The following is a 23690-nucleotide window of genomic DNA, read 5'->3' on the forward strand; positions in this document are numbered from 1 at the left end:
CCCTAGCGCCGGCGAGCTCGCGTGCCCGAGCCGGCCGCCGTCGCTGACGTCATGCCGACGTCAACCCTAGGGCTGACGTCATCAACGTCAGGGCTGACGTCATCCTTTGCTCTTTTTCCTTTTTCTCGATTTTCTAATAGATTAAAACTTTGAAAAATCATAACTAAATAACCGTAGATCCGTTTTAGGTGGTTCAAGTTTCTAAATTCTTCTAAAATCAAGATCTACATGTTAAAAATATCCACATGTACTGTTTATGCTTGTTTTTGTACTGTTTTGTTGATTTTGTTTATTTGCTTTAGTTTCCGACGTTCCGGAGGAGAGCGTTTCCGTTGAGGAAGGTTCCGAAGCGTTTGTGGAAGCTCAAGGCAAGTCACACAGATCCCAAACAACCCTTTGAGCATGTTGATCCCGTTTAAAGCTATTATTTTATTTCAACTGTGCATTGTTTTCGAATGTCATTGGGTGGTGAGCCTTTCCCAGTAATTAATGACCGAAGTTGACTTTATTTTCCTATGGGTTATAAATTGATTAGCATGAACCTTATATATTGGATTGGTTCAGCTAAATGCTATTCATAGGTTTTGCTTAGCCATGCCTAGAAACATTAGCTAACTAAAAGGGTTAATGGTAAACTATATTTTATGTTAATAATTGTGGTTATTTAATGGTAGCTCACGATGGTCAATCGTGTGATGTTAACTAATTGATAACTAAAACCTGACTAAGGTGGGTTGTGAGCATATGGTTTTGATGGTTGTGCTCATGGCAATTAAGGACCGGTTCGCGAGCTACTGTTGTGAAACATTTATCGTGCCAACCACAAGCCAGCGTGGGCAACGGCTTTATTTTTCGTATAGCATGATTCATTATAGTGCATCAGACTGAGAAGTGGCGAGAAGTCCATGGGGGTCGCTGGGGAGTCCATGCCTTGTTTTAAAGGGGGTGATTATGATCCAGGAAAGGTGCACTGTGGTGAGTTGTGTTATGCGAGGGATATTGTCACAATTCCTTTCCGAGATACCGTGGTGGTACTGAGGCACATGGTAACATGATGTGGGGTTGTGTCTTGTGGGTACAGTGGTACACCTCTGATCAGAGTTTAAACTATTCGAATAGCCGTACCCGCGGTTATGGGTGAGTTGAGCAATGTTTTTCGTGATTAGTCTCACACTACTCATTAATGGTAATTGTGGTAACTAATTTAGTTCCTGGTTTGGAATGGTTAATTCCTGGTTTGGAGGGTTAATTTGTTCAGCCGGGGTTGGTTGTTCAAATGGGGTTGGGCCTATGCAACACGGGTGTGTTGTATGGTGTTGGTTAATATTGATTAATTATTCAACTGTTTTATTATTCTCTTAAATATTTATTAAATGCTGTTTTCTGCAAATGAGCTATATTATGCCATTCTTTGTTATCCTGTGCACTTGCATATTTGCTGTGTGGCTTGTTGAGTATGTTATATGCTCATTCTTGCAATATTCATTCATCAGAGGAGGAGTACTTCAGTGAAGGTGATGATCTTGAGGATTGAGTTTATTCTGGTTAAGTTGCCTGTGGAGTGGAGTTGCCGTCGCTCTTCCGTAGATTGTTTTAGTTTTATCTTTCCGCTGCGTAGAATGTTTATCTTTGAGAGGAACTATCCACCTCTGTAATAATTTATTATTTGTGAGTATTAAATAGTTATTTATTTGTACTCTATTATCAATATTGTCATTGTGTGCCTCGGTTGATTCCTGGACGAGGGTTTAACACACATGTAAGCGTTTGGAATTTTGGATAGAAATTCCGGGCGTGACATGGCAGCAAATGAACTGGCCGAAGTCAAGAAACAGTTGGAAGAGTTGAAAGAAAAGGGGTATATACGTCTGAGTACTTCCCCCTGGGGTGCTCTTGTGATTTTTGTGGAGAAGAAAGACAAGACGAAGAGGATGTGCGTTGACTACAGAGCTCTCAATGAAGTCACCATCAAAAACAAGTATCCTCTTCCCCGGATCGATGATCTGTTCGATCAGCTTAAGGGTGCCACTGTATTCTCCAAGATTGATCTTCGTTCCGGATATCACCAATTACGTATCCGTGAGGAAGATATCCCTAAGACCGCGTTCACCACGCGATACGGAGTGTATGAATTTACGGTGATGTCGTTCGGTTTAACCAATGCACCTGCCTTCTTCATGAACTTAATGAACAAAGTGTTCATGGAATACTTGGATAAGTTTGTTGTGGTTTTCATCGATGACATTCTGATATACTCGCAATCAGAGGAAGACCATCAGCACCATCTCCGTCTGGTGTTGGGAAAGTTGCGGGAACATCAATTGTATGCCAAACTTAGCAAGTGTGAGTTCTGGTTGTCCGAAGTCAAATTCCTAGGGCACGTGATATCTGCTAAAGGAGTTGCTGTGGACCCCGAAACAGTGACCGCCGTCACTGATTGGAAGCAACCCAAGACAGTCACCCAAATTCGCAGTTTCTTAGGTTTGGCAGGATACTACCGGAGATTCATCGAGAACTTCTCCAAAATCGCTCGACCCATGACACAGTTGTTGAAGAAAGAGGAGAAATTTGTGTGGAGCCCGCAATGCGAGAAGGCGTTCCAAACTCTCAAAGAAAAGCTGGTTTCCTCGCCGGTGTTAATCTTGCCGGATACTCGCAAGGACTTCGTGGTGTATTGTGACGCTTCGCGCCAAGGATTGGGGTGCGTGCTCATGCAGGACGGTCATGTGGTGGCCTACGCCTCACGCCAGCTACGGCCTCATGAAGGCAACTACCCTACCCATGATTTGGAGTTAGCAGCGGTGGTTCATGCTCTAAAAATCTGGCGGCACTATCTCATTGGGAATCGCTGTGAAATATATACGGATCATAAGAGTTTGAAATACATCTTCACTCAGTCGGACCTGAATCTTCAGCAGAGGAGATGGTAAGAGCTCATCAAGGATTATGATGTGGAAATTCACTATCATCCTGGTAACGGAACCCTATGGAACGGAAATCGGGTATGCGTTCCGGATAACAGGGAACTTAAACAGCTGATACTTCAGGAAGCTCACGAAAGTCCTTATTCCATCCACCCTGGCAGTACGAAGATGTACTTAGACTTGAAGGAGAAATACTGGTGGGTTAGTATGAAGCGGGAAATTGCAGAGTTCGTGGCCCTGTGTGATGTGTGCCAGCGTGTCAAGGCAGAGCACCAACGACCGGCCGGACTTCTCCAACCTCTCCAAGTACCAGAATGGAAATGGGATGAAATTGGGATGGATTTCATCACCGGACTTCCAAAAACCCAAGGCGGATATGATTCTATATGGGTAGTGGTGGATCGACTAACCAAGGTAGCTCGATTTATTCCTGTGAAGACCACCTATGGAGGGAACAAACTAGCCGAGCTCTACTTCGCTAGGATCGTGAGTCTCCATGGCGTTCCCAGGAAAATCGTATCTGATAGGGGAAGCCAATTCACCTCTCACTTTTGGAAGAAGCTCCAAGAAGAGCTGGGTACCCGATTAAATTTCAGCACCGCGTATCACCCGCAGACAGATGGACAGACCGAGCGTCTAAATCAGATCCTAGAAGATATGCTTCGCGCATGCGTCCTAGATTTCAGGAAGACCTAGGATAAGAGTCTCCCCTATGCCAAGTTCTCCTACAACAACAGCTACCAAGCCAGCATACAAATGGCACCTTATGAAGTGTTGTACGGGCGCAAATGCCGGACACCACTATTGTGGGACCAAGTTGGAGAAAGCCAAGTGTTCGGGACTGATATCCTGAGAGAAGCTGAAGCTAAAGTCAGAACCATTCGGGAGAATCTAAAGGTGGCCCAGTCTCGGCAGAAAAATTATGCGGATAACCGACGCCGTGATCTGGAATTCGCAGTGGATGACTTTGTGTATCTTCGGGTCACGCCATTGCGAGGTGTACACAGGTTTTAGACAAAGGGGAAGCTCGCACCTCGGTATGTGGGTCCTTTCCGTATCATTGCTCGGCGCGGGGAAGTCGCTTACCAGCTGGAGCTGCCCGCCTCCTTGGGCAACGTGCATGATGTGTTTCATGTGTCTCAACTCAAGAAATGTCTTCGAGTGCCATCCGAGCAGGCCGACTCAAAGCAAATTGAAGTTCGCGAAGATTTGACCTACGTGGAGAGGCCAGTGAAAATCCTGGACACCATGGAGCGCAGGACCAGGAACCGGGTAATCCGTTTTTGCAAGGTCCAGTGGAGCAACCACGCCGAAGAAGAAGCTACTTGGGAGCGTGAAGACGAGCTGAAGGCAGCCCATCCCGATCTCTTCGCCAGTTCTTCCGAATCTCGGGGTCGAGATTCCGTTTAAGGGGGGTAGGTTTGTCGCGTCCCAAAACGACTCTAAAATACATCCTCAAAATTATGCCGAGAATAATTAAAATCCATGTGAAAGCCTCCAACAATTAAAATGTGCAAATTTAAAAGTCAAATAAGGCTTGGAGGATTTTTGTATATTTCCTAAAAGCCAAAAATGCGTACATAAATTTTAGTGGAATTTTCAGAGCACAAATAATAATTGAGAAGAAATAAACAAAGTTAAAATGGTTTTATAAAAAGAAAAACCCTAAAAAGTCTTCTTTTCCCCCCCCTTCCCTTCTTGGGCCGGCTCGGCCCAGCTCCCTCCCTCTCTCTCCTCTCCCCCGCGGCCCATCGGCCTTCCCCCGCGCGCGCGCCGCTGACGGGTGGGCCCGCCCGCCACCCTCGCTGACGGGTGGGGCCCACCCGTCATCCCCTACCTCGCGCCGCTCCCGCCGCCCGCCCGTGCCCTAGCGCCGCCGCCGCCGCCGAATCCGTCGCATCCCGCCGTCCCCGCGCGCCATAAAGAGGGGGAAATCACTCCCCGTGATTCCCTCCCTCTTTCCCCCCACTTTTCCCTCTCTCTCTCCCTCGGATTCGTTCGGATTTACTCCCGCGAACTTCGCCGGCGCATCAATGGCGGCCGGATCTTCTGCGGCCGATTCCCCCTCATCCGCCCGCTCTCTCTCACTCCCGTCCCTATTTAAACGCTCCCCGTGCCTCCCTCCTCCGTTTCCGCCACTCGCCGCTGTCTCTCCCCGTCGGAATCGAGCCCGCGCCGTCGTCCTCTTTCTCCGCCGTCGCCGCCGAGCTCCGGTTCGCCGCCGTCGTCGCCCCGGACCTCCTCCCGCTTCGGCATCGCCTCCTTCGGCTTCGCCGCGTTCTCGTCGACCTCGTCCACTCCTCCGTTTCGCCCGCCGACCGCCGGAGCACCGCCGTCCTCGTCGACCCGAGCCACGCCGCCGCCTCTCTCCGCTTCGGTCGCCGTTCCCGTCGTCGCCGGCGACCCGGGGTGAGCCGAGGACCGCCATTTCGTTTCCCCCTTCCCTCCCCTCTCTTGGCCGCCGCTCCGCCATGCCTATGGCCGTCGCCGCCGACCATAGGGGCGCGGGCGCGCCGCCTCCCGTCGGCCGTGCCGGCGAGGCCGCCTTCGGGCGCGCCCCGCGGCTGCCAGGTGGGCCCGGCCGTCAGCCGCCCGCGCCCTCGGGTGCGGCTGACGCGTGGGACCCACGGCGCCGGCCGGCGCACGCCGCGTGCACCCGGTCCACCGTGGACCGTGAGGCTGCCGCGTGGGCCCCACTCCCGTGGACCCGGTCCGCGCGCCCTCTCTCCCGTGGACGCAATAAATCCGATTTTTAATTAAAATTTAAATGAAGAAATTCGCAAATATCCATTTAAAGAGCATATAAACTTCATATGGCCATAACTTGGCCATTTGAACTCGGAATTGGACCGTTCAAGTCTCTAATTTTTCCTTAAGGAGTCAAGAACCCATTTTTGTGCTTTGTTTCTGCTTGTTATATGGAGTTTATTAGAGTAATAGCCTTTTCTTTTCCGTTGATCGTGTAGACGCTGCAGCTTCGGAAGACCCGCTCTTCGTGGAAGTCGAAGCCGACGTTTGGGAAAGCAAGCAAGGCAAGTCACATCATCTTTGAACATATTGAACCCCAGTTTGTAAAATTATGTTTATTTAAATTATTGCATTATCGCTTTATTTAAATTCCCGCGTTATCACTGTTTTATTTAGCCATGCCTATTTACCTTTGTTATGACCTTATTATTATTGTTATTGTTATTATTCCCTTGTTCACCCTAGAATAAACAAAACCCCAACTAGTGGACACTCTACTTATGGTATCCCTAGTATGATTTTAGGTAGATGCTTCGCTTTTAACTAGGTAACATTAGGTGGTTTTTCAACCCTAGACTTTGGGAATATTCATATCACCTGGTCACTATGGAATGGTTTGGTTACTGTGGAATTAGCTTCACACCGCCCCCTCTATTCAAAATCCCCAAAATGGTTTTAGGCTGGGCTCGGGGTGCATGGTTTTGATAGTAGCACCTCGACCATATAAGGACCGGTCTTCGGGCCTCTGTTGCAAAGCACTACCGTACTTCCACATGTCTAGTGGGTAAGGCTTAGTTTGTGGCTCAGTCTGGTTATAAACAAAAGTACACGGATGGAGATGGATGAAGTCGGGGGTCGATGGACATTCTCCAGGGCAAATGAAGGCTACACGAGCTGTGGCCCGATAGTCGAGATGTCATGGCACAGGGCCGGTGTCCTGCTGCTAGGGGCTCAGTCCTGCCTGCCTGTCCCGGGGGTTCCGGCCGTAGGTGGGATTTGGTCGGTACTCTTGTCTATGGCCAGGATGGGTTGGAAACTATGTCACGTCTTCCGTCTGTATACCGTGGTGGTATGTGGCACGTGGTTGCACGTGAGGAAGATGTGTCTTGTGGGTAAAGATGTACACCTCTGATCAGAGTATAATCTATTCGAATAGCCGCGCCCTCGGTTATGGGCAAGCCGAGCAATGTACCCAAGTTAGTGTTTTAATTCTTAAAACTTGCTTAACAACTAAAATGTGGAATGGTTGGCCTGGGTTGGCTTGGGACGAGCTGGGACCCAGGGTCGGGTTGCCAGTTCGGTCCGAATCATCATAGGCCTTGGGTTAAGGCAGGTTCGTGTGGGTTCACGGCCTTGATTAATAACATTGTATAGTACTAGAATCGTGTTTACAAAATAGCTTGGGCAACTAAATGTCTTTAAATGCTGTTTACTGCAACCCTACCCCTTTATAGTATGACTCCTTTGTACTCCCTTGCATTTATTCCGCACTTGTGGGTGTGTCTTGTTGAGTACGGTGGTTGTACTCAGTCTTGCTCAATTTTTCCCAACCCCAGAAGAGGAGTTCCTGGTTGATGAAGGCTTCGGTGTCTAGCTCGTGCCTGCCGTCAAGCGCCTGTGGTCGTCGCCCTAGTCTTCCGCTGCTTCTCGTTTGTCTTTGTGTGTGCTGGGCCTTCGTCGCCCATGTAATAAATTAACTATTTTACGCTTCTGCTTGTTAAACTCTGAATTGTATCAACTTTTGGTGTACCTTGCCTCCTGGGACAAGGATTAATGCACGCACGTAAGGAACGCCCGTTGGGTTATTTCCGGTCGTGACACGTAACGACCACTAAGACAACTCGGAAAACCCCAAAACATCATCAAGGTTGATAGGCTACTCACTCGAAGCAGTTGCTGTTACTTCGACCTCCGTATCAAGAGTTTCGTCCTCGACGTCATGAGAGGCGCGTGGTTCAAACTCGAGTACCGGAATCATTGCCAGTGACTCGGGCTGCCCATGCTGCTAGACATCCTCATCATCAGCATCTCTACAATCAACAAGAGAGATTCCCGAAATCAATAGTGAACAAGGATGGTAATCATGCACGCAAAGGCAACTAGAATTTAAAGTTTACAAGTCAGAAAAAATACATGGGTCCTACTCTTCAAAAAGGGGGAGGATAGACTCCCCCAGATCACCGACTTCCTCCATCACCTCCTTCCGTGCGTTACTTGCCGCTCCCTGATCCAAGACCTCACGCAGGTCGAGTTCAGGACGCGACAACTTCACGCATGCGAGGACGTGACATGTCCCGGTATAGATACCGTTAGACGTCTCCTCCATGATCCTGGCCGCGTGCTTGGAGGGAATTTCCCCATCGCCGTCGCCATCTCCGCAAGGGAAGAGGTCAACGAGAACTCGTCGGGATTCACCGGAATCGTGGACTTAATGCTGCACTCCTCGGCGAGTTGGTGGAGACCGGTGTAGGTGACCCGCAGCGAACCTCGGATCTCGGAGAGGTTATCCCGAGTTCCGACATGCAGTCCTCGAGCCCTTTGCGCTGGCACTCGTTGCCGGCCACCAGCTCCCTCATCTTCGTGAGGTCTTCACGGGCTTCGGCCAGTTCCCGCGCCGGACGCTCAGCACGCGCGTTGGCCGCTACCGTCTCCGCCCTCACCTCCGAGACCTCGCAGCCAACGCCACGAGCACCGGCCTCGAGAAGACGCCCCATCTCGACATGGAGCTCCTCCCAGGTGAGGACGGCCTCTGACAGACCACGGCCGCCGACGGGATCGCCCACGGAGCCGCTTGGCGTCGCCTCCCGACTCCCGACCACGGGCACAACATCCGTTGACGCCGTGACAGCGGACGCGCTAGACGTTCCCCCGGACTTGCCGCGAGCAGCCTTCGACTTCGCCTCCCTGTTAACCGCCATGAGTCAAAACTCCGCTCGAACAGAAGACATAAGAGTCTAGAAATCCTTCACTTACTTCTCGCCGACCGTCACAATACGTTGACGTCGAGCAGGCGGGGGAAATACGTCGGAAGCCTACAAGACAACCGATATAGAGTGAGAACAAATTCTCCTCGCTGCACAACCTAACGACAAGGAGGAAATTACCAAGGGAGTTTCCGCCTTGCGGCGATTTCCGAGTACAGACAAGAATTTCCTCGCCTTAGTCGGAGTTTTGCCACCACTAGTGGTGGCAGCGTCGGACGCCTCCTGGACGACCTTCTCCTTCAGAGACGTCGCCACCTGATGATCCGCGAGCGGACCGATGACATCAGTCAAGGGAAGGGCCTACGCTAAATCACGTCATAAGCCGATTTTGAGTAAGGAAGGCGGACGCTTATTAAATGAACTCACATTGATGGCTTCGTCACATTCTGCCGCTCCCCTTTCACAAAGGGGCGCGGGAATGTCGCTTGCGGTTTGTCACGCCCGGAAATTCACTAGTAATTTCCGAACTTATTTGTGCATAAAACCCTCGTCCAAGAATCAGCTGAGGTACACAAACTGACAATTTAATATACAAATCCATCTTAATAATAACGTTACATACTTACAAAAGAAAAGAAAAACAGCAGCGAAATAACGATCTAACGATGGCTTCAGCTCCACTCCCACAGGCAGCTCAACTGGGGTATAAGCCAAACGTCTTCTCCTTCTGGATCCTTTTTCTTCAACTGAGGTTTGATGATTATTGTAAGAATGAGCATATGACATACTCAACAAGCCACACAACAAATATGCAAGTGCACAAGGATACCAAAGGATGGCATAATATAGGCTCATTTGCAAAGGCAGCATTTAGCAAACATTTAAGAGAAGTAAAACAGTAGAGTAATTAATCATCAATTTTAATCAACACTAAACAGCACGCCCATGCTGCTCAGGCCCAACCAAACCTGAACAACCAACCCCGGTCGTACAGATCTAACCTCCAAACCAGGAATTATCCATTCCAAACCAGGAGTCAAATTAATTATCACATTATTAACATTAATGAGTAGTGTGAGACTAATCACGAAAAACATTGCTCAACTCGCCCATAACTGCGGGCACGGCTATTCGAATAGTTTTACTCTGGCCAGAGGTGTACCACTGTACCCACAAGACACAGCATCAACATCATGTCTACCATGCGTCGCGATACTGGAAAGTACCCGAATAGAGGCTATGACAATACCCTCTGCACAACACAACTCACCACAGTGCACCGTTCCTGCATCATAATCTCCCCCTCAAAACCAGAGGCAATGGACTCCCCAGCGACCCCCACGAACTTCTCGCCGCTTCACAGTCTGGCACACCATAATGAATCATGCTATACAAAAGGTAAAGCCGTTGCCCACGCTGGCTTGTGGTTGGTACGGTAAATGTTTCACAACAGTAGCTCGCGAACCAGTCCTTAATTGTCATGAGCACAACAATCAAAACCATATGCTCACAACCCACCTTAACCAGGTTTTAATTATCAATTGATTAACATCACACGATTAACCATCGTGAGCTACCATTAAATATAACCATAATTAATAAGAATAATATAATATAATTTATATTTAACCCCTTTAGTTAGCTTATGTTTCTAAGCATGGCTAAGCAAAATACATATAACATTTAGCTGAACCAATCCAATATATAAGGTTCATGCTAATCAAATTATAACCCATAGGAAAATAAGGTCATCTTCGGCCATTAATTATTCGGGAAAAGGTTCACCACCCGATGACATTAAAAAATAATGCATAAGTTGAAATAAAATAATAGCTTTAAACGGGTTCAACATGCTCAAAGGGTTGTTTGGGATCTGTGTGACTTGCCTTGAGCTTCCGCAAACGCTTCGGAATCTTCCTCAACAGAAACACTCTCCTCCGGAACATCGGAAACTAAAGCAATTAAACAAAAATCAAAAAAACAGTACAAAAACAAGCATAAACAGTACATGTGGATATTTTTAACATGTAGATCTTGATTTTAGAAAAATTTAGCAACTTGAACCACTCGAATCGGATCTACGGTTATTTAGTTATGAATTTCCGAAGTTTTAATCTATTTAATCTATTAAAGAAAAACTGAAAAAGAGGAGATGATGACATCATGATGACATCATAATGGCCGGACCAAGATGGCGACCTCGCCGGAGATTGGATGGTCGGCTGCGACTTTGGAGGACATGTACACGTAGAGGACGACGAGACGAACCCAACGGTACTCACCCTCGAGCCAAACGACGAACGACGGTGGCCGACGACGAGGTGGACGGCGGCGGCGGCTCGGCCGGCGGTGGCGCCGGAGCTCCGGGGCACTAGAGAGCTCGGGAAAAGGGGCAAACGAAAGAGCAGGACTAGGGGGTCCTATTTATAGCCTTGGATTGAAGAGATCGGACTCCTCCCGCAAGAAATCGATCTGGGAAATCAAAAACTCGGTTTTGGAGATAAATTCGAAAATGAGTTCGATTCGGATAAAATACCCAACAATTTGCTCCGATTTTTGGGGTACACATAGAGGAAGATGTGGGGATCAAAATCCCTCAAACAATCGGAACAAAAAGGGAGAGATTGTGGAGGAAACGGTGCGGCAAACGGCCGACTCGGGCTCGGTCGGCCGGCTCGGCCGGATGGCTGGAGGAGGAAGATGCCTCCGACAGGTGGGGCCCACCTGTCGGTGGCTAGAGGAGGAGGGGGCGGGCGGCTGTGGCTGGGCCGGCTCGGCCGCACGGGAGAGAGAGGAGTGTTGGGCCGGATTCGGCCGAACGACTTTAGGGAGGGATTTAAAAACTTTTTCAATTAAAATAATCACTAAAATGATCTTTGAATTGTTAAAAATACTTCCAATGCTCAAATAATTTCAAGAAAAATCCTGAAAATACTTGGACACTCAAAGTACTTAACAAAATTATAATCAGACCATTTAATGATTAATTTAATATGTGGATAATTACTAAAATGTTCTTTGTATGATTAAAATTAGGAATTGAGCTCCGAAAAATCCGAGAAAATTCCAGAGAGTATAATTAACCATAGAGAATTTAATAAAAATTAAATCCATCCATGCTTTATATTTAGGAAATTTTATTTCCCACATTTAACTTCTCTTGTAAATTAATGAACATTTAATATAAATTCTAATAATAATTTATTAAATAATTTATAAATCCTGAAACGAAAATCAGGATGTGACACGGTTGTCGGGCCGCTGATCATCACTTGACCAACGCGCCGCTCCACGCCGTCGCTACTCAGACCTGTCAAGAAAGAATTAATTTTTGATAAGTCGAAAAGTAACGCGAGTACAGGCATATCAAAATGAATGCAAGAAGGCTACCCCAAGGAGAAACCCGGGTCGCTTCATCTGGCCCGGAATAGTTATATGCCGGGTGGGCCTGTGCCTGGAGCGGCTGGATTCGCCTACTGACGAAGTCTGCAACGACTTCATATCCCGATAAGCCCTGTTCTCGGAGATCATCGATGATGTCGATAAACGATTGGAGAGAGGGGGTCAAAGGGGGCTTGGCGGTCCAAATCGGAATCTTGTCCGGTTGCTCCTCAGGAACAACGAGGACCGGATTCGAATCCTTGATTTCAAGATAAAACCACCTGTTCCGCCATTTACTGCGAGAAGAGGGACACTGGAGGGGGACATAGCGCGACTTCATTCCATCACGAGGTCGGAACCCGACGCAACCAGACACCCTATTGGGTTCCATCCAGCGCAATTCGTAGTAAAAACGGAACAGATCAAGAAAAGGTTCTACCCCAATGTAGGCCTCACAAAAATGCACAAAGACGCTAAGGAAAGCAATGGAGTTGGGGTTCAAATGCAAAAGTGAAAGCCCTTAGAAATTCAAGACTAGCAGGAGGAATTCAGAAGGGGGAGGAAGAAACCCGCAGACAACATAATATTCGATCGCAACCATGCGACCTAAGAGGGGCTGTGGATTAGTACCTGCTGCTTCCCTCTCCGCCTTTTCGCGGCCAGGAAGGGCGCCCTCCTCTTGGAGCTTCTTCAGGGTCGCGCTGGTGGAAGTCGACTTGCCAAGATCCATCGCCGCCGGAGGATCACCGGAGATGGACGAAGATTGGCGAAGATAGGGTTCTTTGCGGTGGCGAAGAAGGCGAGGAGCGTTAATGAGCAGTGTTTGCTTAACGAAGTAGGCGGACTTCAAAACGCGCACCCAAAATCCCATTAAATAAGCGCACTCCCGACGGTGCGAATTCCAAGGAATTAAGAGAAATCCCCGCCGGAAATTTCTAGGTCCGTTGCGCAAGGTGGTTTTTGGTCTTCAGTTCAAAATTCACTCGTGACCGTTGGGATTCAAACGGTATGCTCGACTACACGTCATCTCCGTGGTTCTCGCACCTGGAATGACAACGTTCTCGACACCTGAAGTTGCAAATGGTCGCACGAGTTCATTTTTGAACAGAAGTCGGGGGCTACTGTCAGGGTTACGGGTCAGGCATACCCTCTACCCCTCGATATACATCACGTATCGGTATGCTCGACTACACGTCATCTCCGTGGTTCTCGCACCTGGAATGACAACGTTCTCGACACCTGAAGTTGCAAATGGTCGCACGAGTTCATTTTTGAACAGAAGTCGGGGGCTACTGTCAGGGTTACGGGTCAGGCATACCCTCTACCCCTCGATATACATCACGTATCGACATAGCATATCCACGCGTACACGGATAGTTCCTTTGACATCTAAGGAAACTCTTCGTGAAGTCAATGGACGAGGAGAGACCTTCTTGGAAAAGAATTGGGTTACCCACGTATCGTACCAAGTCTGGTATGTTCGAGTCCTACTCGGAGAGCACCCAACCTGCGGTATAAAAGGGACCCCCCGGGAAGGGCATAGATCATCGAATCTCAGAGCCAACACAACCCACACAGCCTACGAAGTCAGAGCCTGCAAGGAGCCAAGTCGACGAGAGAAAGTCGAATCATCTCGACTACAATCTCGCCAAATCCCTTGAGTTCCGTCTTTTCCTTTGTAATCTGTGTTTTCCACTATATAATCCCATATCAATTGGATTAGGGCTATTACCTATCAAGGGGCCTGAACCAGTATAATTCTTGTCTTTTGATTGCTCGATGTCGTACTACGTAGATCCTTATACCAGCGTACCCCAATACCCTCTATATCCGGTCTACGGGTATCCCCCGTCGACACATACCTATCCTTTTCAACAGCTCCGGAGAGTATTCTCGCGTGTGAGCATACTCTCGGTCACTCAGCATGTAGTAGGCTTGTCTTTCCCGATCATCGACAAGGTCGAGGTCGGCGTCGTTCAGGAGACGTCGCGGAGCGTCGACATCATCCATTGAGACATCAGCTAATGAACCAGTACTAGACTCGTCATGATGACTTGATGAAGAGCCGGACTGCTTGAACAGACAAGGCAGTTGCCTCCTCATTCTGCACAATGGAGCTAGAACGGACTATCTCGGCGGGGGTTAGAAATAGCACAAGTTTCACCCGCCGGTTAGTTTCACCAAAGCAACTTGTATATATGCAGCTAAGTGTTTGAATTTGAGGGAAAACTATCCAAGCTTGAATGAACTTGAGAGCAAACTTCGGGGAGGGAATGAAAATGTGTTGAAATGGGGTTGAATTCCCTCTCTCGGTCGTCTGGCTTTAATAGGGTACCCACAACGGTCAGAAATGACATGTGGGACCCACTAGCTGTTACCTGCCAAAAGTGGCAGGTAGCTGTTATATGGCTAGTTCGGGCGAACCCCTGGTGGGCCCAACCGGCCCCACTTTCGGCCGTTGGATTCCAACGGTCAGTGTGGTCGTGGCACAATGAATTTTCGTTGAAAATTTTGTTTTGGTTTGTGTTAACGACCAAATTTGGTAATATCAGCATCGGAAAAGAGAATTAGATCGAAGTGGAGTCGAAGGCGGAGATCGATTCGAGAACAGAGCAAGAATCGACTGGAATCCAAATCGGCTACGATTAGGATCGGCTGGGTCCGAGTAGGACTGGGTTAAGTGATACAGCTGATTCTGACAATACGACTTGTATCCGACATCGGGTTTGAGTTGACGTGCTTCAAGATGATTGCCATACATGGATAGAGTCATGGGAAGGCAATTGTATCTATTAATTAGGATATTTTATGTAAATTCCTTAGAGATAAATATGGGCAAAAGTCTGCCGCAAAGACTTATGATATCTTAGAGTTTATTAGAGATAATAGTCGTGTCCGGTATGGACATATCTTGTAATTCTCGGGTATAAATAGAACCCGAGCCCTATGTAATTATTAACACACACGTTCAATACAATTTCAGCGCATCGTCACCCTTTTGCTTTAGTTTTATTTCGACGAGTTCTTGCTTTCAGGTTGAGCTGCATCGGTTTCGATCTTCAACAAGAGGTAAAACTTGTTATGACGGCTTGTGTTCTCGGGATTAATGCTTCCATCTTTATGATACTCTAATCTTGTTTACGTAATTCGTCGAGTTATCATATATCTTACATAATCTCTAACAATATCGCCATCTAACCTACAATCGGCTAACATCTGGTGATAGAGGGCAGCCGATTAGGTTAAATATCGACGTTGGTTCAGATTATATAAGATATCTACCACTCTATGAAACTTCCAGCGGCTTGATTGTCTAGATATTGTTCTTCTTTTCATACTTAATGCTGCATCAGTTGAGTTTGATCTATTAAGTCGTGCTTAGAATATCAATCTCTAGCATGCCTTCTCATTACCGATTAGGGTAGCATCGGAGTTTCAGCCGATCTTCTCTGATTTAACTATATTTGCTCTACATGCTTCATTGATATGTTAGATCTGCCCTTTATATCAAGATATTATTGCATCTAAGTATATTAATGTCACACCCTAAAAATTCAAAAAAATATAAATTGTTGTTTAAATGGAATTTCTAGAATTTATTTTAAAAAGGCTTGAAAAGAAAATCAAATTTTAATAAATAAATTCCAATATAAAAGTGGCCAGATAAAATTTCATTAAATACTTTGCTTAATTCTATACTTCCTAGATTTTTCTGGGATTTATTTGAGCTAAGGAAGTACTTTTAATAAATGGAATTGCATTTAAGAAATAATTTAAATTGAAAAAGATTTTAAAAAAGTCTTCTTTTGGCTTTGGGCCGAAAGTCGGCCCAAAACCTTCTCTCTCTCCTCTCCTTCGTCCTCCTTCGGCCGCCGCCGCCGAAAACCCTAGCCCGCGCCGCCGCCGTTTCCCTTCCAAATCCGGCCGTCCCTTTCCTTCTCCGGCCGAATTGGTTGAGGGGAAATACTCTCCGGGATCTCCTCTACCTTTTTCCCTTTGGAATCGTCGGTTGAATCGCTTTGGAAAGCTTTGGAATCGAGTTCGATTCGGATCGGTTTTCTTCCTCTCCAAGCCGCGAGTTTCCTTCGCCGTTGCCGTCGCCGTGGGCCTCCGCCGTCGCCTCCGAGCCCCTTTAAAAGGATCCCCGTGCTCTTCTCTTTCCGTCGCCACCCTCGTCTTCGCCTCTCGTCGCCGGAGTCGTCCTAGCGCCATGCGCCCTAGCTTCGCTGCCGCCGCCGCCGCTCCAGCCGTGCGCCGCCGTCGTTCCAGCCGTCGCCGTCGCTCGGGAAGGCCGCCGTCGTGTTCGCCGTCGCGTCGCCGTCCTCGTCCGCCCCTTCGCCGCCGTCGGAGACCACTGGAGCATCGTCGCCGTCGTCAACCCGAAGAGCCCCGCCGTTTCCTCCTCGTCGCCGGCGCCGTCCGTTGCTTCTCCGCCGCCGTTGTGGTCATCGGTGAGTTCGTCGTGCCGTCCGCTACCCATTGGTGCCCTCCGTGTGCGTCCTCGCGCCGCCGTTCGCCGGCAAGCGTGTGCCGCCCGAGCCGTCCCCGCCCGCCGAGCCGCTGCCGCCGTCGGTGACGTCATCGCTGGCGTCATCGGGTCCGTCCGCCGTGAACCGCCGTGGACCCAATCAATCTCGGCCGTCCGATTTGGATTGGATCAATCTCGGCCGTCCGTTCGCGTGAACCACCGCCCGTGCGCCCGGTCCACCCAAACCCTAGCCGCTGACGCAATAAACCCTCTTTTCCTTTTCAAAAATAATTCAATATTGCGTCATAATTCAATTTTAACCGATTTAAGTGTTTTAACCCGATTTAATCTTTAAAAATTCATAACTAATTCATCTTAGCTCCAATTTAGTTGGTTCAAGTCTCTAAATTTTTCTAAAATTGAGATCTACACATTAAAAATATCCACATGTACTGTTCATGCTTGTTTATGTGCTGTTTTGGTGATTTTGCTTCTTTTTGCTTAGATTCCGTCGTTTCCGGAGAGTCCGTTTTCGCCGGAGAAGAGTTTGAAGAGTTCCAAGGCCAACAAGGCAAGTCACATAGATCCCAAACAACCCTTTGAGCATGTTGATCCTATTTAAAGCTATTGTTTTCATTCAACTTCTGCATTTATTTTCGAATGTCATTGGGTGGAAATAACCTATTCTTTGTTATAGCCCCTTTTTCTTGTTTACCTTATTCTTTGATACCTTGGGTTATTATAATTTGACTGGTTGAGCTTTATTTATACTGGTTCAACTAGATAGTAGATATAATTGCTTAGCCCTGCTTAGAAACATTAGCTCACTATTGGGATAACTAATGATTCACTATTATTTCATGATGGCTTAATGTTAGTTCACGATGGTCAATCGTGATTAGTTAATTAATTAATGTGCCAACTAAAACCTGATAATGGTGGGTTGTGAGCACATGGTTTTGATGGTCGTGCTCATGACAATTAAGGACCGGTTCACGAGTTTCGGTTGTGAAACATTAACCGTGCCAACCACAAGCCAGCATGGGCAACGGCTTTATCTTTTGTGTAGTATGGTTCATTGCGGAGCACCAGACTGAGAAGTGGCGGAGATAAGCCCACGGGGGTCGCTGGGGAGTCCATGCCTTGTTTATAAGGGGGTGATTATGATCCAGGAAGGTGCACTGCAGTGGATTGTGTTATGCGAGGGGTATTGTCACAACTCCTTTCCGAGGTATCGTGGTGATATTGAGGCACATGGCGACATGATGTGGGGTTGTGTCTTGTGGGTACAGTGGTACACCTCTGATCAGAGTAAAACTATTCGAATAGCCGTGCCCGCGGTTATGGGCGGGTCTAACAATGTCTTTCGTGATTAGTCTCACCCTTCTCACCATAGTAAATAATGCTATAACTGGTAATAATTTGGTTAGCTCCTGGTTTGGAATGGAATATTCCTGGTTTGGAGATAGAACTGTACAGCCGGGATGGTTGTTCAGAATGGTTGGGCCTATGCAACAGGGTATGTTGTATAGCGTTGGCTTAATATTGCTTAATTAATACTTAACTATTTTAAATTCTCAAATGTTTGCTAAATGCTGCTTTTTGCAAATGAAACCCTATTATGCCTTCCTTTGTTATCCTGTGCATTTGCATATTTGCTGCGTGGCTTGCTGAGTATGTCATATACTCACCTTGCAATCGTTCATCAGAAGAAGAGTTCTACGGTGAAGCTGATGGTGTGGAGGATTAGGTGTAGCCTTGGTCAAGCTGCCTGTGGAGTGGAGCCGTCTGCGCTGTTTATTTTTTTTTTCCGCTGCTTAGATCTTTATTGATTGAGAGGAACTATCTACCTCTGTAATGACATTTTATACGCTTAATAATTAGAGTAATAATTGTACTCTATTATCAATTTGTTATTGTGTGCCTCGGCTGATTCCTGGACGAGGGTTTACACACATGTAAGCGTTTGGAATTTTGGATAGAAATTCCGGGCGTGACAATTAAGCTTCTGTTTGGTATATTCTGCTTGTTTTAACATCTTAACATAGAGTCGTATCGGAGTACTAGCCGATACATGCTAGATATATTTGATCGGCTATGCTATAAACATATATAGTTATGTTATTAATATATATTACAATCTAAGTGATTTATATTGTCTCGGCATGGAGACCGATCTATCTCAATCACTTGATTTAAGTATACACCTGGTGGGCAATTTGCTCTGAAAAATTCATTTGAAGAATTTCCTCAAACCTAAATGCAATTTTGAAATTCAAACATGTGTTGATGCAAAAATTTAAATTGCTGAAAAACAAATACGAGGATACATACCAATTTACCTGTTGGCGAAGGTCGCGTCATTTTAGGTCCGATGTGCAAGACCGTACCTCCTTCCAGTTTAGTTCGCGAATTTCTACTCATCTCCGGAGGTGATGCAGCGAGCGTCTTTGGCTTTTCGTTCCACACCTTCTTTGGTTTTGGTGCGGAGGACGGCTTCCTCGCAGCCGACTGCTCTAGCTTCTTGGCCGGTGTGCTTGATTTGACCGGCGCCTTCCAATAACGGTTCCTGGGCATCTTTATTTCCTTCTCCAGGAAATTCTGCACGAACTTCACCGGACTATCCGTATTGTGTAATTAATGTTCTGCATCTAACTTGTGTTAATCTCTTTTATAGAAGTAATTAATGTTGTATGCTATAAGACTTAATGATCCTTTAAGAATAGGTAAATTTTCTTCCATATAGGCAATGCAAAGTGGTTAGAGGAGGGAACTTTTACTCTTTATTTTTTTTCCCAATGCCAAGTGAGGTTGTCCGAGTGTGAGTGTTAGGTCGTGATACATCTATCACTGTACCGAGTTAATAGTTTGGGTACGGGATGGATTGGCCCCCATGACATCTACTCATTCTATTCTTTTCTTACACTGGTGTGATGTGTCTATGTGTTATGCCTGACGCATCAAGGTAGTGATGTCTTCACCCGAAAAGCAAAGAAAAAAGGTAAGAAAAAAAAGAGGATGTACTATTTTTCAGACTTGAGATTCAAGGGTGATATGGCTTATTAGTTTCTTTTTTGTGAATTCTGTTATGTGACTATGGTTGAGGAAATGAAAAAAAAAATTTCTCATTCGTGGTACACGTTCTGAAATACTTCCAAAAGGAAAACATTTGACTTTGCAATCATCACTTGGTGACAAATATTCTCCTGATTTCTAATTTTGTTTTTTACTTTCAGAAAGGAATTAACACTAAATATTTATTTTAGTTTCACTTTTGTTGCTTTCATTCGCTTGGTTATTCAAACATAAGTGTTGTCTGATTGTTTTGTGCTGATAAATTATAAATTATTGATATGCACAATACTATTTGAAAATACTAATTTAAATCTTGTTATGGAGAACTTGTATTAAATCTGAATTTCTTTACCAAGTGATTTATTTTCATTACATGGCTCACAACTGTGTGCAGTATTGATATTCTTGGATTGAAGTTCACACTTATTTGATTATTAATCTTTATTTGAATTTTTTAATAGAATAGCGTCCGGATTCGCAGTTTGAGGTGACAAACAAACTTCAAAACTTTGATTTTCAGTTCATGAGTTTATGGTAAAAAAAATTTCCTTTTCGTTTTTTTTTAAAAAAAATCAAGTTGAAGAGGATGCTTCCTTCTACGCATTTTCTTCAAAAAGTGGTTTTATACTCGGTCCATGTTCTAAATATTTCCATTGTCTTTACGTGTGATTCTTGAAATTATTATAGGTAGTCATTATCCTGATCTCAGATTTCTTAAGAAAACCGCGTTTGAGACTAAATATTCATTTTTTTATGTTGTTTGTTTTGTTGCTTGACCTTTCATATTCGATTATTTCTTTTCAATTAAACGCACCCAACAAATTGTTTTTTATTGAGTGGATTTAATTCATTTACTTTGGAATGTTTGAGTTTCTTAGAAAATTCAAGATCTACTGATGTTCAGAGCAGTTTTTGAGGATAATGCTTTTGTTCTAGTTACCTCTAGGTGGAACAGGTGTGGCCTATGGTCCTTGAGACTGACTTCTTAGATATTGTTTATTACCTCTAAATAATTGGCAATCAAAGATAGACTTTTAGTTGTTGAAGGGGAGCAACATACTAATAAGATGTGATGGGTGTGAGTGTTTATTTCTTTAAATTTTAAGTTAAAGCTTATGTTGTATTCCCGATTCCCTTGAGCGTAAAGGTTGTTTTCACAAATTGTTCCATTGCTTTGTAGTAAGATTCTTCACGATGTGTTCCAATGATTTTTGAATATCTCCCAATTGGGTGTTTTAGTATGTGCATTGCGCTTGTTTGGCAAGCCAATATTCCTGTCTAGTAGGTCTGAGTTGGTTTATTAGCTGTTTTTGAATTGTTGGCTACCATACTTTCTTATGCTAGTTAATTATTATCTACCATACCTAGAAGCAAGCAGTGTTGCGAATATAGGAGATTTCCTCGAAATTGCTTGAGAGTACTAACTACTTTATATGTATGTTTTGTGTATTCCTTTCCTTCTTACGGTTTCTCAAGCTCTACAGTGGGCGAATTCGATTGAAGGGGGGAGCAATGTAATACCCCGTATATTAAAAAAATATTTAGGTTTTTTTAGTTTGGGTTGACTTGTTAAAATAAAGATGTTAACAAAAATAAATAAAAGAAAAATATCTTTAGAAGTGGGCCAACATGAGAAGGCCCACAAACCTAGCCCATTAGTTCTCCCTTAAAACCTAGAGAGAGGGGAATCAAATCCCACCTCCCCTCGTGGTGCCGCCACCCCTCTCCCTGGCCGGCGCCTCCTTCCTCCTCTCCTCCTGTGTTTGCATCTCTCCCCCTCTAGAGCAAATTGCTCTCCCTAGATCTCCATCTTCATAGCTTGGATCAAGAAGTAAAGTGGAAAAACGGAACAAGGAGGAGGAGAGGAGTACAAGGAGGGGTTACACCGGAGTCTCCCCTATTGTCTCCTCACAAGTTCTCTAAAGGAACCCAAGGTGAGGCTTATCCCCTTATTGTATGAGTTGTTCTAGGGTGGTTCTAGTGGTTTAATTCGTGGTTGAGGAGGGTTAGAGAAGCGTTTTGGACGTTGTGATTCGGATTGGTAGTTCTGGGCGTGGGCAGATTTATAGCGCCTCTGTTTTCCATTAATTTCATGGTCAAAATGATTTATTCTGATCAAAGTGTCCATATAAAAGTTGTAGATAATGTTTGGATCTATCTTCTGACCAAAGGGCGAGATTTTATATCAAGTGGTTTAGGAGATATAATTTTTTTTAGTATGACTGTTGTTTTTGTGTCATAATCTGGATAGTAGTAGATTAAACTGTTTTTGGAGGGGATAAACAGTGAAATCAGCCAGGCCGCCTATAGACAAAGTTGTAGAGGTTTTTCTTAGCTTTCCATATTGGTAAAGTACACCCTGATTGGGCGAGTAGAACTCCAGTTATGGTTGTTTTAGTGTGGACAGTCTGAAATTCTAGACAGATTCTGATGCGTACTTTCAAGCGCAAATTAGACCATATAAATTGTAGAATAAAAATATGCTTTCTACATCAAAGTTGTAGTTACTGTTCTGTAGAATTTCAAAATGTATATATTTTCAATCATAGACTTTTCATATTTCAAGATATAAAGGTTTGAAGCAGCAGTCTTGTGTATAGTCCAAGCGGCGTTCCTTGTTATTGCGTTTTGATGGGATGGGGCAGTAGGTTCACTTTTTTCATTGTTTTATACACATGTTTGAATGTGTTTGCTGAGGTTTTGTTTATGATTAGGTGGTGGCCCATCAGATCGTGCATGATACTGATTCTTCGTTGGAGGCAAGTGTATGACGAACTAATTGTGTGATTCATGGATTATTTACTCTATCTATTTATTTCCGACATATTTCTATGTTATACGTGACTACTTATGTTCAGATTATTGTTCACGCTATTTACATTTTGAGTTCATCTTATGTTTACGATGTTATTCTTATTTCAATATTCCGTATTTTGGATCTGGTTAAATAATTGTGCAATATGGTTTCAGTTTGGTTCTTTGATTCCGGTTTCAATTATTCAAGTACCATGCGTAGTCATGGGAGTGCAATTTGGATCTTTATTCAAGTTTCTATGGGTAAGCGCTGATCACGCTTACTCGGATTTGCCGGCAATGCTAGGATGTATTCACTATTGTTCGGGATGGAAACTACTATTTCAATTCATGCCTGCCCGGGATGGGAACTACTATCTTCTTTGACTTGGTGTTTGAAAATGTGTTTCCTATCAAAGAAAGAAAGCCTTGTGTTCATGCTTTATTGCCAATGATGTGTATATGTGTTTTCTAGTTCCATATTGTACTTTGCTGAGTATTTTTAAACTCACTCTTGTGTTTTATTTGGTTTTAGGTACATATTGAGACCGACATGCATGGGCGGGAAGTAGCACCCTTATATACACATTTATCTGCACAATATCAAACTATATTGCCTAGGTCCATAATGATACTTAAACTATATCATCGTTCGGTCTTGTAATAATGTTTTAGATTTCTAATAGTTTCTTCCCCATGGATTATAAGGATGGATCGTATTGTGGGAAGGATATTGTTATTAGTTTAACTTATAATTGCCTGTCGTTGATGTTCGTATTTACAGGGAAGATTCTGCCGAAATTTCTAATAATTTTGGGAGTTAGTGGTTTGAGTTTATTTTGGTGTGGCACTCTAGGTACATGGTTACCTGGGGTGTTACAGCCATAACATGAGGAGCTTCGCAGACAAGGTGACATTGCTCGACCTTGAGGTGTGTGCTTCAATTGATTACTATAGACATAGGACGACAACTTTCCAAGTATATATACTAACTTGGCGCCTTACATGCAGGAAAAACTTTCAAGGATCCCGGAAAACAACATCGATATCATTAGAGAGGAAATAGCACGATTCATACTAGATGATATCTTGTCAGCCCAAGGAATATTTAAAGTTAAGGTCTAGCTAGCTCGTCTCTGAATGGTTGAACATTTACAATGCTTGCGACTAACATTGGATTTATGTAAATATTCTTTCTAATACAATTTGCCACGATGTTATGTAAATTTTTGCATTTAAAATTACATATAAACTTATTCAAATTTATAACTCGGTTTTGCAGGTTTTGATGCATATCGGCGGTTTGTAGAGCACATAGGATGTGAATGACATATATATGTGAATGGGTTTGTGGATGTGAATGTGCATATGTTTGAT

The 23690-nt window shown here is 45.0% G+C and overlaps 1 long non-coding RNA gene across 1 annotated transcript; it reads left to right on the top strand.

Moving 5' to 3' along the window:
* Positions 1 to 21229: 21229 nt before the first annotated feature.
* On the top strand, positions 21230 to 23582 carry LOC136353789 (uncharacterized). The gene is made up of 5 exons (XR_010737223.1): positions 21230 to 21454; positions 22235 to 22279; positions 22849 to 22934; positions 23098 to 23244; positions 23325 to 23582. It is a non-coding gene; the product is annotated as an uncharacterized lncRNA (long non-coding RNA).
* Positions 23583 to 23690: the final 108 nt, after the last annotated feature.

This window comes from Oryza sativa, chromosome 10 (assembly GCF_034140825.1).
Source record: "Oryza sativa Japonica Group chromosome 10, ASM3414082v1".
NCBI lineage: Eukaryota > Viridiplantae > Streptophyta > Magnoliopsida > Poales > Poaceae > Oryza > Oryza sativa.